Source organism: Solenopsis invicta, chromosome 7, assembly GCF_016802725.1.
Source record: "Solenopsis invicta isolate M01_SB chromosome 7, UNIL_Sinv_3.0, whole genome shotgun sequence".
NCBI lineage: Eukaryota > Metazoa > Arthropoda > Insecta > Hymenoptera > Formicidae > Solenopsis > Solenopsis invicta.
The window spans coordinates 8,969,108-8,984,034 of NC_052670.1; positions in this window are offsets into that span (position 1 = coordinate 8,969,108).

The window sequence follows — 14,927 nt, forward strand, 5'->3', positions numbered from 1 at the left end:
CTTCTGTGGGCTATCAGAACACAGAGATATTGAAGAAATTCGGAAAAAAACCAATTTTACTCAAAAATTTAGAACTTTGACTGATATAACACTTTCGTCTTTCACTTTAGCGATTGGATCCACTATGATAAAAGTTAGAACTCTTCTCGGGGATATCAGAACCGAGAGATATTGGAGAAATTCGCACAAAAATTTTACTCAAAAATTTCGACATTGGACTGATATATGTCTTTCCTTTTTCAGTTCAGAAATTCCATACATCATGATAAAAGGTATAAATCTTCTGTGGGCTATCAGAACACAGAGATATTGAAGAAATTCGGAAAAAAACCAATTTTACTCAAAAATTTCGAACTTTGACTGATATAATCCTTTCGTCTTTCGCTTTAGCGATTCGATCCATTATGATAAAAGTTAGAACTCTTCTCGGGGATATCAGAACAGAGAGATATTGGAGAAATTCGCACAAAAAATTTTACTCAAAAATTTCGAAATTTGACTGATATAAGTCTTTCCTTTTTCAGTTCAGAAATTCGATACATCATGATAAAAGGTATATATCTTCTGTGGGCTATCAGAACACAGAGATATTGAAGAAATTCGGAAAAAAATCAATTTTACTCAAAAATTTCGAACTTTGACTGATATAATCCTTTCGTCTTTCGCTATAGCGATTCGATCCATTATGATAAAAGTTAGAACTCTTCTCGGGGCTATCAGATCACAAAGATATTGGAGAAATTCGCACAAAAAATTTTACTCAAAAATTTCGAAATTTGACTGATATAAGTCTTTCCTTTTTCAGTTCAGAAATTCGATACATCATGATAAAAGGTATATATCTTCTGTGGGCTATCAGAACACAGAGATATTGAAGAAATTCGGAAAAAAACCAATTTTACACAAAAATTTCGAACTTTGACTGATATAACACTTTCGTCTTTCACTTTAGCGATTGGATCCACTATGATAAAAGTTAGAACTCTTCTCGGGCATATCAGAACACAGAGATATTGGAGAAATTCGCACAAAAAATTTTACTCAAAAATTTCGAAATTTGACTGATATAAGTCTTTCCTTTTTCAGTTCAGAAATTCGATACATCATGATAAAAGGTTTATATCTTCTGTGGGCTATCAGAACACAGAGATATTGAAGAAATTCGGAAAAAAACCAATTTTACTCAAAAATTTCGAACTTTGACTGATATAACTCTTTCGTCTTTCACTTTAGCGATTGGATCCACTATGATAAAAGTTAGAACTCTTCTCGGGGATATCAGAACCGAGAGATATTAGAGAAATTCGCACAAAAATTTTACTCAAAAATTTCGAAATTTGACTGATATATGTCTTTCCTTTTTCAGTTCAGAAATTCCATTCATCATGATAAAAGGTATATATCTTCTGTGGGCTATCAGGACACAGAGATATTGAAGAAATTCGGAAAAAAACCAATTTTACTCAAAAATTTCGAACTTTGACTGATATAACACTTTCGTCTTTCACTTTAGTGATTGGATCCACTATGATAAAAGTTAGAACTCTTCTCGGGGCTATCAGAACAGAGAGATATTGGAGAAATTAGCAAAAAAATTTTACTCAAAAATTTCGAAATTTGACTGATGTAAGTCTTTCCTTTTTCAGTTCAGAAATTCGAAACATCATGATAAAAGGTATATATCTTCTGTGGGCTATCAGAACACAGAGATATTGAAGAAATTCGGAAAAAAACCAATTTTACTCAAAAATTTCGAACTTTGACTGATATAACACTTTCGTCTTTCACTTTAGCGATTGGATCCACTATGATAAAAGTTAGAACTCTTCTCGGGGATATCAGAACCGAGAGATATTGGAGAAATTCGCACAAAAATTTTACTCAAAAATTTCGAAATTTGACTGATATATGTCTTTCCTTTTTCAGTTCAGAAATTCCATACATCATGATAAAAGGTATATATCTTCTGTGGGCTATCAGAACACAGAGATATTGAAGAAATTCGGAAAAAAACCAATTTTACTCAAAAATTTCGAACTTTGACTGATATAACTCTTTCGTCTTTCACTTTAGTGATTGGATTCACTATGATAAAAGTTAGAACTCTTCTCGGGGCTATCAGAACAGAGAGATATTGCAGAAATTAGCAAAAAAAATTTTACTCAAAAATTTCGAAATTTGACTGATGTAAGTCTTTCCTTTTTCAGTTCAGAAATTCGAAACATCATGATAAAAGGTATATATCTTCTGTGGGCTATCAGAACACAGAGATATTGAAGAAATTCGGAAAAAAACCAATTTTACTCAAAAATTTCGAACTTTGACTGATATAACACTTTCGTCTTTCACTTTAGTGATTGGATTCACTATGATAAAAGTTAGAACTCTTCTCGGGGCTATCAGAACAGAGAGATATTGGAGAAATTAGCAAAAAAAATTTTACTCAAAAATTTCGAAATTTGACTGATGTAAGTCTTTCCTTTTTCAGTTCAGAAATTCGAAACATCATGATAAAAGGTATATATCTTCTGTGGGCTATCAGAACACAGAGATATTGAAGAAATTCGGAAAAAAACCAATTTTACTCAAAAATTTCGAACTTTGACTGATATAACACTTTCGTCTTTCACTTTAGCGATTGGATCCACTATGATAAAAGTTAGAACTCTTCTCGGGGATATCAGAACCGAGAGATATTGGAGAAATTCGCACAAAAATTTTACTCAAAAATTTCGAAATTTGACTGATATATGTCTTTCCTTTTTCAGTTCAGAAATTCCATTCATCATGATAAAAGGTATATATCTTCTGTGGGCTATCAGAACACAGAGATATTGAAGAAATTCGGAAAAAAACCAATTTTACTCAAAAATTTCGAACTTTGACTGATATAACTCTTTCGTCTTTCACTTTAGTGATTGGATTCACTATGATAAAAGTTAGAACTCTTCTCGGGGCTATCAGAACAGAGAGATATTGGAGAAATTCGCAAAAAAAATTTTACTCAAAAATTTCGAAATTTGACTGATGTAAGTCTTTCCTTTTTCAGTTCAGAAATTCGAAACATCATGATAAAAGGTATATATCTTCTGTGGGCTATCAGAACACAGAGATATTGAAGAAATTCGGAAAAAAACCAATTTTACTCAAAAATTTCGAACTTTGACTGATATAACTCTTTCGTCTTTCACTTTAGCGATTGGATCCACTATGATAAAAGTTAGAACTCTTCTCGGGGATATCAGAACCGAGAGATATTGGAGAAATTCGCACAAAAATTTTACTCAAAAATTTCGAAATTTGACTGATATATGTCTTTCCTTTTTCAGTTCAGAAATTCCGTACATCATGATAAAAGGTATATTTCTTCTGTGGGCTATCAGAACACAGAGATATTGAAGAAATTCGGAAAAAAACCAATTTTACTCAAAAATTTCGAACATTGACTGATATAATCCTTTCGTCTTTCGCTTTAGCGATTCGATCCATTATGATAAAAGTTAGAACTCTTCTCGGGGATATCAGAACAGAGAGATATTGGAGAAATTCGCACAAAAAATTTTACTCAAAAATTTCGAAATTTGACTGATATAAGTCTTTCCTTTTTCAGTTCAGAAATTCGATACATCATGATAAAAGGTATATATCTTCTGTGGGCTATCAGAACACAGAGATATTGAAGAAATTCGGAAAAAAACCAATTATACTCAAAAATTTCGAACTTTGACTGATATAACTCTTTCGTCTTTCACTTTAGTGATTGGATTCACTATGATAAAAGTTAGAACTCTTCTCGGGGCTATCAAAACAGAGAGATATTGCAGAAATTAGCAAAAAAAATTTTACTCAAAAATTTCGAAATTTGACTGATGTAAGTCTTTCCTTTTTCAGTTCAGAAATTCGAAACATCATGATAAAAGGTATATATCTTCTGTGGGCTATCAGAACACAGAGATATTGAAGAAATTCGGAAAAAAACCAATTTTACTCAAAAATTTCGAACTTTGACTGATATAACACTTTCGTCTTTCACTTTAGCGATTGGATCCACTATGATAAAAGTTAGAAATCTTCTCGGGGATATCAGAACCGAGAGATATTGGAGAAATTCGCACAAAAATTTTACTCAAAAATTTCGACATTGGACTGATATATGTCTTTCCTTTTTCAGTTCAGAAATTCCATACATCATGATAAAAGGTATAAATCTTCTGTGGGCTATCAGAACACAGAGATATTGAAGAAATTCGGAAAAAAACCAATTTTACTCAAAAATTTCGAACTTTGACTGATATAACGCTTTCGTCTTTCACTTTAGCGATTCGATCCATTATGATAAAAGTTAGAACTCTTCTCGGGGCTATCAGAACAGAGAGATATTGGAGAAATTCGCAAAAAAAATTTTACTCAAAAATTTCGAAATTTGACTGATATAAGTCTTTCCTTTTTCAGTTCAGAAATTCGATACATCATGATAAAAGGTATATATCTTCTGTGGGCTATCAGAACACAGAGATATTGAAGAAATTCGGAAAAAAACCAATTTTACTCAAAAATTTCGAACTTTGACTGATATAACTCTTTCGTCTTTCACTTTAGCGATTCGATCCATTATGATAAAAGTTAGAACTCTTCTCGGGGATATCAGAACAGAGAGATATTGGAGAAATTCGCAAAAAAAATTTTACTCAAAAATTTCGAAATTTGACTGATATAAGTCTTTCCTTTTTCAGTTCAGAAATTCGATACATCATGATAAAAGGTATATTTCTTCTGTGGGCTATCAGAACACAGAGATATTGAAGAAATTCGGAAAAAAACCAATTTTACTCAAAAATTTCGAACTTTGACTGATATAACACTTTCGTCTTTCACTTTAGTGATTGGATTCACTATGATAAAAGTTAGAACTCTTCTCGGGGCTATCAGAACAGAGAGATATTGGAGAAATTAGCAAAAAAAATTTTACTCAAAAATTTCGAAATTTGACTGATGTAAGTCTTTCCTTTTTCAGTTCAGAAATTCGAAACATCATGATAAAAGGTATATATCTTCTGTGGGCTATCAGAACACAGAGATATTGAAGAAATTCGGAAAAAAACCAATTTTACTCAAAAATTTCGAACTTTGACTGATATAACACTTTCGTCTTTCACTTTAGCGATTGGATCCACTATGATAAAAGTTAGAACTCTTCTCGGGGATATCAGAACCGAGAGATATTGGAGAAATTCGCACAAAAATTTTACTCAAAAATTTCGAAATTTGACTGATATATGTCTTTCCTTTTTCAGTTCAGAAATTCCATACATCATGATAAAAGGTATATATCTTCTGTGGGCTATCAGAACACAGAGATATTGAAGAAATTCGGAAAAAAACCAATTTTACTCAAAAATTTCGAACTTTGACTGATATAACTCTTTCGTCTTTCACTTTAGTGATTGGATTCACTATGATAAAAGTTAGAACTCTTCTCGGGGCTATCAGAACAGAGAGATATTGGAGAAATTCGCACAAAAAATTTTACTCAAAAATTTCGAAATTTGACTGATATAAGTCTTTCCTTTTTCAGTTCAGAAATTCGATACATCATGATAAAAGGTATATATCTTCTGTGGGCTATCAGAACACAGAGATATTGAAGAAACTCGGAAAAAAACCAATTATACTCAAAAATTTCGAACTTTGACTGATATAACTCTTTCGTCTTTCACTTTAGCGATTCGATCCATTATGATAAAAGTTAGAACTCTTCTCGGGGCTATCAGAACACAGAGATATTAGAGAAATTCGCAAAAAAAAATTTTACTCAAAAATTTCGAAATTTGACTGATATAAGTCTTTCCTTTTTCAGTTCAGAAATAAACCTTTCGTTTTCACTTTAGCGTTTCGATTCATCATGATAAAAGTTAGAACTTGTCTAGGGGCTATCAGAACACAGGAATATTGGAGTAATTCGCAAAAAAATTTTTACTCAAATATTTCGAACTTTGACTGATTTAACTCTTTCGTGTTTCACTTTAGCGATTCGATCAATCATGATAAAAGTTAGAAATCTTCCAAGGGCTATCAGAACACAGAAATATTGGAGAAATTCGCAAAAAAAAAAAAAATTTTACTCAAAAATTACGAACTTTGATGGATATAAGTCTTTCGATTTTCACTCTAGCGATTCGATTCATCATGATAAAAGTTAGAACTCGTCTAGGGGCTATCAGAACACAGAAATAATGGAGAAATTCGCAAAAAAAATTTTACTCAAAAATTTCGAACTTTGACGAATATAAGTCTTTCGATTTTCACTTTAGCGATTCGATTCATCATGAAAGAAGTTAGAACTCTTCTAGGGGCTATCAGAACTCAGAGATATTGGAGAAAATTGCAAAAAGAATTTTCACTCAATAATTTCGAACTTTGACTGATATAAGTCTTTCGTTTTTCACTTTAGCGATTCGATTCATCATGATAAAATTTAAAATTTTTCTAGGGACTATCAGAACACAGAAGTATTGGAGAAATTAGCAAAAAAAATTTTACCACTCAAAAATTACGAACTTTGATGGATATAAGTCTTTCGATTTTCACTTTAGCGATTCGATTCATCATGAAAAAAGTTAGAATACTTCTGGGTGATGTCAGAACACGAGAGATATTGGAAAAGAGTTCGCAAAAAAATTTTACTCAAAATTTCGAACTTTGACTGATATAAGTCTTTCGTTTTTCACTTTAGCGATTCGATTCATCATGATAAAGGTTAGAAATCTTCTAGGGGCTATTAGAACGCAGAAATATTGGAGAAATTCGCAAAAAAAATTTTACTTAAATATTTCGAACTTTGACGGATATAAGTTTTTCGACATTCACTTTAGCGATTCGATTCATCATGATAAAATTTAGAATTCTTCTAGGGACTATCAGAACACAGAAGTATTGGAGAAATTAGCAAAAAAATTTTACTCAAATATTTCGAACTTTGACGGATATAAGTCTTTCGATTTTCACTTTAGCGATTAGATTCATCATGAAAGAAGTGAGAACTCTTCTAGGGGTTATCAGAACACAGAGATACTGGAAAAAATCGCCAAAAAAATTTTACTCAAAGCTTTCGAACTTTGACTGCTATAATACCTGGTTTTCACTTTGGCACTTCGATTCATCACTTTGATAAAAGTTAGAAATTTTCTATGGGCTATCAGAACACAGAAATATTGGAGAAATTCGTAAAAAAAAAATTTTACTAAAAAATTTTAAACTTTGACTGATATAAGTCTTTTGTTTTTCACTTTAGCGATTCGATTCATCATGATAAAAGTTAAAACTCTTCTAGGGGCTATCAGAACACAGGAATATTGGAGTAATTCAAAAAAAATTTAATCAAATATTTCAAACTTTGACTGATATAAGTCTTTTGTTTTTCACTTTAGCGATTCGATTCATCATGATAAAAGTTAAAACTCTTCTAGGGGCTATCAGAACACAGAAATATTGGAGAAATGGCAAAAAAAAATTTTACTCAAAAATTTCGAACTTTGACTGATATAAGTCTTTCGTTTTCACTTTAGCGATTCGATCAATCATGATAAAAGTTAGAACTCTTCTGGGGGCTATCAGAACACAGAAGTATTGGAGAAATTAGCAAAAAAAATTTTACTCAAATATTTCGAACTTGGACTGATAGAAATCTTTCGTTTTTCACTTTAGCGATTCGATCGATCATGATAAAGGTTAGAGAATTCTTCTAGGGGCTATCAGAGCACAGAGATATTGGAAAAAATCGCAAAAAAATTTTACTCAAGCTTTTTCTCAAAAATTTTGGTGGGATATAAGGCTTTCTTTTTTCACTTTAGCGATTCGATCCATCATGATAAAAGTTAGAACTCTTCTAGGGGCTGTCAGAACACAGAAGTATTGGAGAAATTCGCAAAAAAAATTTTACTCAAAAATTACGAACTTTGATGGATATAAGTCTTTCGATTTTCACTCTAGCTATTTGAATCGTCATGATAAAAGTTAGAACTCTTCTAGGGAATATCAGAACACAGAAATATTAGAGAAATTCCCAAAATAAATTTTACTCAAAAATTTCGAACTTTGACTGATATAACTCTTATGTTTTTCACTTTAACGATTCGATCGATCATGGTAAAAGTTAGAACTCTTCTAGGGAATATCAGAAGACAGAAATATTGGAGTAATTCCCAAAACAAATTTTACTCAAAAATTTCGAACTTTGACGCATATAAGTCTTTCGATATTCACTTTAGCGATTCGATCAATCATGATCAAAGTTAGAACTCTTCCAGGGGCTAGCAGAACACAGAAATATTGGAGAAATTCGCAAAAAAAATTTTGCTCGAAGCTTTCGAACTTTGACTGATATATAAGTCTTTCGACATTCACTTTAGCGATTCGATTCATAATGATAAACGTTAGAACTCTTCTAGGGGCTATCAGAACACAGAAATATTGAAGAAATTCGCAAAAAAAAATTTACTCAAAAATTTCGAATTTTGACTGATATAACTCTTATGTTTTTCACTTTAACGATTCGATCCATTATCATAAAAGTTAGAACTCTTCTGGTGGCTATCAGAACACAGAGATATTGGAGAAAATTGCAAAAAAAATTTTACTCAAAATTTCGAACTTTGACTGATAGAAAAAATCTTTCGTTTTTCACTTTAGCGATTCGATCGATCATGATAAAGGTTAGAATTCTTCTGGGGGCTATCAGAACACAGAAATGTTGGAGAAATTCGCACAAAAAATTATACTCAAAAATTACGAACTTTGATGGATATAAGTTTTTCGATTTTCACTTTAGCGTTTCGATTCATCATGATAAAAGTTAGAACTTTTCAAGGGGCTATCAGAACAGAGAAATATTAAGGAAATTCGCAAAAAAAAATTATACTCAAAAATTTCAAGGAGCTTTGACTGATATAAGTCTTTCGATTTTCACTTTAACGATTCGATCGATCATGATAAAAGTTACAACTCTTCTAGGGACTATCAGAACACAGAAATATTGGAGAAATTCGCAAAAAAAATTTTACTCAAATATTTCGAACTTTGACAGTTATAAGTCTTTCTATTTTCACTTTAGCGATTCGATTCATCATGATAAAAGTTAGAACTATTCTAGGGGCTATCAGAACACAGAAATATTGGAGAAATTCGCAAAAAAAAATTTTACTCAAATATTTCGAACTTTGACTGATATAACTCTTATGTTTTTCACTTTAGCGATTCGATCAATCATGATAAAAGTTAGAAATCTTCTAGTGGCTATCAGAACACAGAAATATTGGAGAAATTCGCAAAAAAAATTTTACTCAAAAATTTCGAACTTTGACGGATATATGTCTTTCGATTTTCACTTTAGCGATTCGATTCATCATGATAAAAGTTAGAACTCTTCTAGGGGCTATCAGAACACAGAAATATTGGAGAAATTCCTAAAAAAAATTTTACTCAAATATTTCAAACTTTGATGGTTATAAGACCTTTCGTTTTCACTTTAGCGATTCGATTCATCATGATAAAAGTTAGAACTCTTCTAGGGGCTATCAGAACACAGGAAAATTGGAGTAATTCGCAAAAAATTTTACTCAAATATTTCGAACTTTGACTGATATAACTCTTATGTTTTTCACTTTAGCGATTCGATCAATCATGATAAAAGTTAGAAATCTTCTGAGGGCTATCAGAACACAGAAATATTGGAGAAATTGAAAAAAATTTTTACTCAAAAATTTCGAACTTTGATGGATATAAGCCTTTCGATTTTCACTTTATAGCGATTCGATTCATCATGATAAAATTTAGAATTCTTCTAGGGACTATCAGAACACAGAAGTATTGGAGAAATTAGCAAAAAAAATTTTACTCAAATATTTCGAACTTTGACTGATATAAGTCTTTCGATTTTCACTCTAGCTATTTGAATCGTCATGATAAAAGTTAGAACTCTTCTAGGGAATATCAGAACACAGAAATATTGGAGAAATTCGCAAAAAATTTTACTCAAGAATTTCGAACTTTGACTGATATAAAAGTCTTTCGTTTTTCACTTTAGCGATTCGATCGATCATGATAAAGGTTAGAATTCTTCTGGGGGCTATCAGAACACAGAGATATTGGAAAAAATCGCAAAAAAAATTTTACTCAATACTTTCGAACTTTGACTGATATAAGCCTTTCGTCTTTCACTTCAGCGATTCGATCAATTATGGTAAAAGTTAGAACTATTCTGGGGCTATCAGAACACAGAAATATTGGACAAATTCGCAAAAAAAATTTTACTCAAAAATTACGAACTTTGATGGATATAAGTCTTTCGATTTTCACTCTAGCGATTCGATTCATCATGATAAAAGTTAGAACTCTTCTGGTGGTTATCAGAACACAGAAATATTGGAGAAATTCGCAAAAAATTTTACTCAAAAATTTCGAACTTTGACGCATATAAGTCTTTCGATTTTCACTTTAGCGATTCGATCAATCATGAATAAAGTTAGAAATGTTCTATGGGCTATCAGAACACAGAATTATTGGAGAAAATTGCAAAAAGAATTTTACTCAATAATTTCGAACTTTGACTGATATAGGTCTTTCGTTTTCACTTTAGCGATTCGATTCATCATGATACAAGTTAGAATTCTTCTAGGGACTATCAGAACACAGAAGTATTGGAGAAATTAGCAAAAAAAATTTTACTCAAATATTTCGAACTTGGACTGATAGAAATCTTTCGTTTTTCACTTTAGCGATTCGATCGATCATGATAAAGGTTAGAATTCTTCTGGGGGCTATCAGAACACAGAGATATTGGAAAAAATGGCAAAAAAAATTTTACTCAAACTTTCGAACTTTGACTGATATAAGGCTTTCGTTTTTCACTTTAGCGATTCGATCAATCATGATAAAAGTTAGAACTCTTCTAGGGGCTGTCAGAACACAGGAATATTGGAGTAAATCGCTAAAAAAATTTTACTCAAAAATTTCGAACTTTGACGGATATAAGTCCTTCGACATTCACTTTAGCGATTCGATTCATAATGATAAACGTTAGAACTCTTCTAGGGGCTATCAGAACACAAAAATATTGGAGAAATTGGCAAAAAAAAATATACTCAAAAATTTCGAGTTTTGACTGTTATAACTCTTATGTTTTTCACTTTAACGATTCGATCCATTATCATAAAAGTTAGAACTCTTCTGGTGGCTATCAGAACACAGAGATATTGGAGAAAATTGCAAAAAAAATTTTACTCAAAATTTCGAACTTTGACTGATATAAGCCTTTTTTTTTCACTTTAGCGATTCGATCAATCATGATAAAAGTTAGAACTCTTCAAAGGGGCTGTCAGAACACAGAAGTATTGGAGAAATTCGCAAAAAAAATTTTACTCAAAAATTACGAACTTTGATGGATATAAGTCTTTCGATTTTCACTCTAGCTATTTGAATCGTCATGATAAAAGTTAGAACTCTTCTAGGGAATATCAGAACACAGAAATATTGGAGAAATTCGCCAAAAAAATTTTACTCAAAAATTTCGAACTTTGACTGATATAACTCTTATGTTTTTCACTTTAACGATTCGATCGATCATGGTAAAAGTTAGAACTCTTCTAGGGAATATCAGAACACAGAAATATTGGAGAAATTCCTAAAAAAAATTTTACTCAAAAATTTCGAACTTTGACTGATATAAGTCTTTCGTTTTTCACTTTAGCGATTCGATCGATCATGATAAAGGTTAGAATTCTTCTGGGGGCTATCAGAACACAGAAATATTGGAGAATTCACCAAAAAAAATTTTACTCAAAAATTTCGAACTTTGACGGATATAAGTCTTTCGACATTCACTTTAGCGATTCGATTCATAATGATAAACGTTAGAACTCTTCTAGGGGCTATCAGAACACAAAAATATTGAAGAAATTGGCAAAAAAAATTTTATACTCAAAAATTTCAATTTTGACCGACATAACTCTTATGTTGTTTTTCACTTTAACGATTCGATCCATTATCATAAAAGTTAGATCTCTTCTGGTGGCTCTGGGGGCTATCAGAAAAAAGATATTGGAAAAATACGCAAAAAATTTTACTCAAAATTTCGAACTTTGACTGATATAAGTCTTTCGTTTTTCACTTTAGCGATTCGATTCATCATGATAAAATTTAAAATTTTTCTAGGGACTATCAGAACACAGAAGTATTGGAGAAATTAGCAAAAAAAATTTTACCGAAAAATTTCGAACTTTGATATAAGTCTTTCGATTTTTTACTCTAACTATTCGAATCGTCATAATAAAAGTTAGAACTCTTCTGGGGAATATCAGAACACAGAAATATTGGGAGAAATTCCTAAAAAAATTTTACTCAAAAAAATTTCGAACTTTGACTGATAGAAGTCTTTCGTTTTTCACTTTAGCGATTCGATCGATCATGATAAAGGTTAGAATTCTTCTGGGGGCTATCAGAACACAGAGATATTGGAAAAAATGGCAAAAAAAATTTTACTCAAACTTTCGAACTAAAAAATTATACTCAAAAATTACGAACTTTGATGGATATAAGTTTTTCGATTTTCACTTTAGCGTTTCGATTCATCATGATAAAAGTTAGAACTTTTCAAGGGGCTATCAGAACAGAGAAATATTGGAGAAATTCATAAAAAAAAATTTTACTCAAATATTTCGAACTTTGACTGATATAACTCTTATGTTTTTCACTTTAGCGATTGATCAACCATGATAAAAGTTAGAAATCTTCTAGGGGCTATCAGAACACAGAAATATTGGAGAAATTCGCAAAAAAATTTTACTCAAAAATTTCGAACTTTGATGGATATAAGTCTTTCGATTTTCTCTTTAGCGATTCGATTCATCATGATAAAAGTTAGAACTCTTCTAGGGAATATCAGAACACAGAAATATTGGAGAAATTAGCAAAAAAAATTTTACTCAAATATTTCGAACTTTGACAGTTATAAGCCCTTTCGTTTTCTTTTTCACTTTAGCGATTCGATTCATCGTGGTAAAAGTTAGAACTTTTCTAGGGGCTATCAGAACACAGGAATATTGGAGTAATTCGCAAAAAAAATTTTACTCAAAACTTTCGAACTATGACTGATTTAACTCTTTCGTTTTCACTTTAGCGATTCGATCAATCATGATAAAAAAGTTAGAAATCTTCTAGGAGGCTATCAGAACACAGAAATTGGAGAAATTCGCAAAAAAATTTTACTCAAAAGATTACGAACTTTGATGGATATAAGCCTTTCGATTTTATCCTCTTAGCGATTCGATTCATCATGATAAAAGTTAGGACTCTTCTAGGGGATATCAGAACACAGAAATATTGGAGAAATTAGCAAAAAAATTTTACTCAAATATTTCGAACTTTGACTCATACTAAGTCTTTCGATTTTCACTTTAGCTATTCAATCCATCATAATAAATGTTAGAACTCTTCTAGTGGCATTCAGAACACAGAAATATTGGAGAAATTCGCAAAAAAATTTTACTCAAAAATTTCGAACTTTGACTGATATAAGTCTTTCGTTTTTCACTTTAGCGATTCGATCGATCATGATAAAGGTTAGAATTCTTCTGGGGGCTATCAGAACACAGAGATATTGGAGAAAAAAATAGCAAAAAAATTTTACTAAAACTTTCGAACTTTGACTGATATAAGCCTTTCGTTTTTCACTTTAGCGATTCGATCAATCATGATAAAAGTTAGAACTCTTCTAGGTGCTATCAGGACACAGAAATATTGGAGAAATTCGCAAAAAAAATTATACTCAAAAATGACGAACTTTGAGTGATATAAGTCTTTCGATTTTCACTTTAGCGATTCGATTCATCATGATAAAAGTTAGAACTCTTCTAGGGAATATCAGAACACAGAAATATTGGAGAAATTAGCAAAAAAAATTTTACTCAAATATTTCGAACTTTGACGCATATAAGTCTTTCGATTTTCACTTTAGCGATTCGATTCATCATGATAAAAGTTAGAACTCTTCTGGGGCTATCAGAACTCAGAGATATTGGAGAAATTCGCAAAAAAAATTTTACTCAAAATTTCGAACTTTGACTGATATAGGTCTTTCGTTTTTCACTTTAGCGATTCGATTCATCATGATAAAATTTAGAATTCTTCTAGGGACTATCAGAAAACAGAAGTATTTGAAATTAGCAAAAAAATTTTTACTCAAAAATTACGAACTTTGACAGGATATAAGTCTTTCGATTTTCACTTTAGCGATTCGTTCCATCATGAAAGAAGTTAGACTCTTCTAGTGGCTATCAGAACACAGAGATATTGGAGAAAATTGCAAAAAAATTTTACTCAACAATTTCGAACTTTGACTGATATAAGTCTTTCGTTTTTCACTTTAGCGATTCGATTCATCATGATAAAGGTTAGAAATCTTCTAGGGGCTATTAGAACGCAGAAATATTGGAGAAATTCGCAAAAAAAATTTTACTTAAATATTTCGAACTTTGACGGATATAAGTTTTTCGACATTCACTTTAGCGATTCGATTCATCATGATAAAATTTAGAATTCTTCTAGGGACTATCAGAACACAGAAGTATTGGAGAAATTAGCAAAAAATTTTACTCAAATATATGTCGAACTTTGACGGATATGTCTTTCGATTTTCACTTTAGCGATTAGATTCATCATGAAAGAAGTGAGAACTCTTCTAGGGGTTATCAGAACACAGAGATACTGGAAAAAATCGCCAAAAAAATTTTACTCAAAGCTTTCGAACTTTGACTGCTATAAGCCTTTCGTTTTTCACTTTAGCGCTTCGATTCATCATGATAAAAGTTAGAAATTTTCTATGGGCTATCAGAACACAGAAATATTGGAGAAATTCACAAAAAAAATTTTACTCA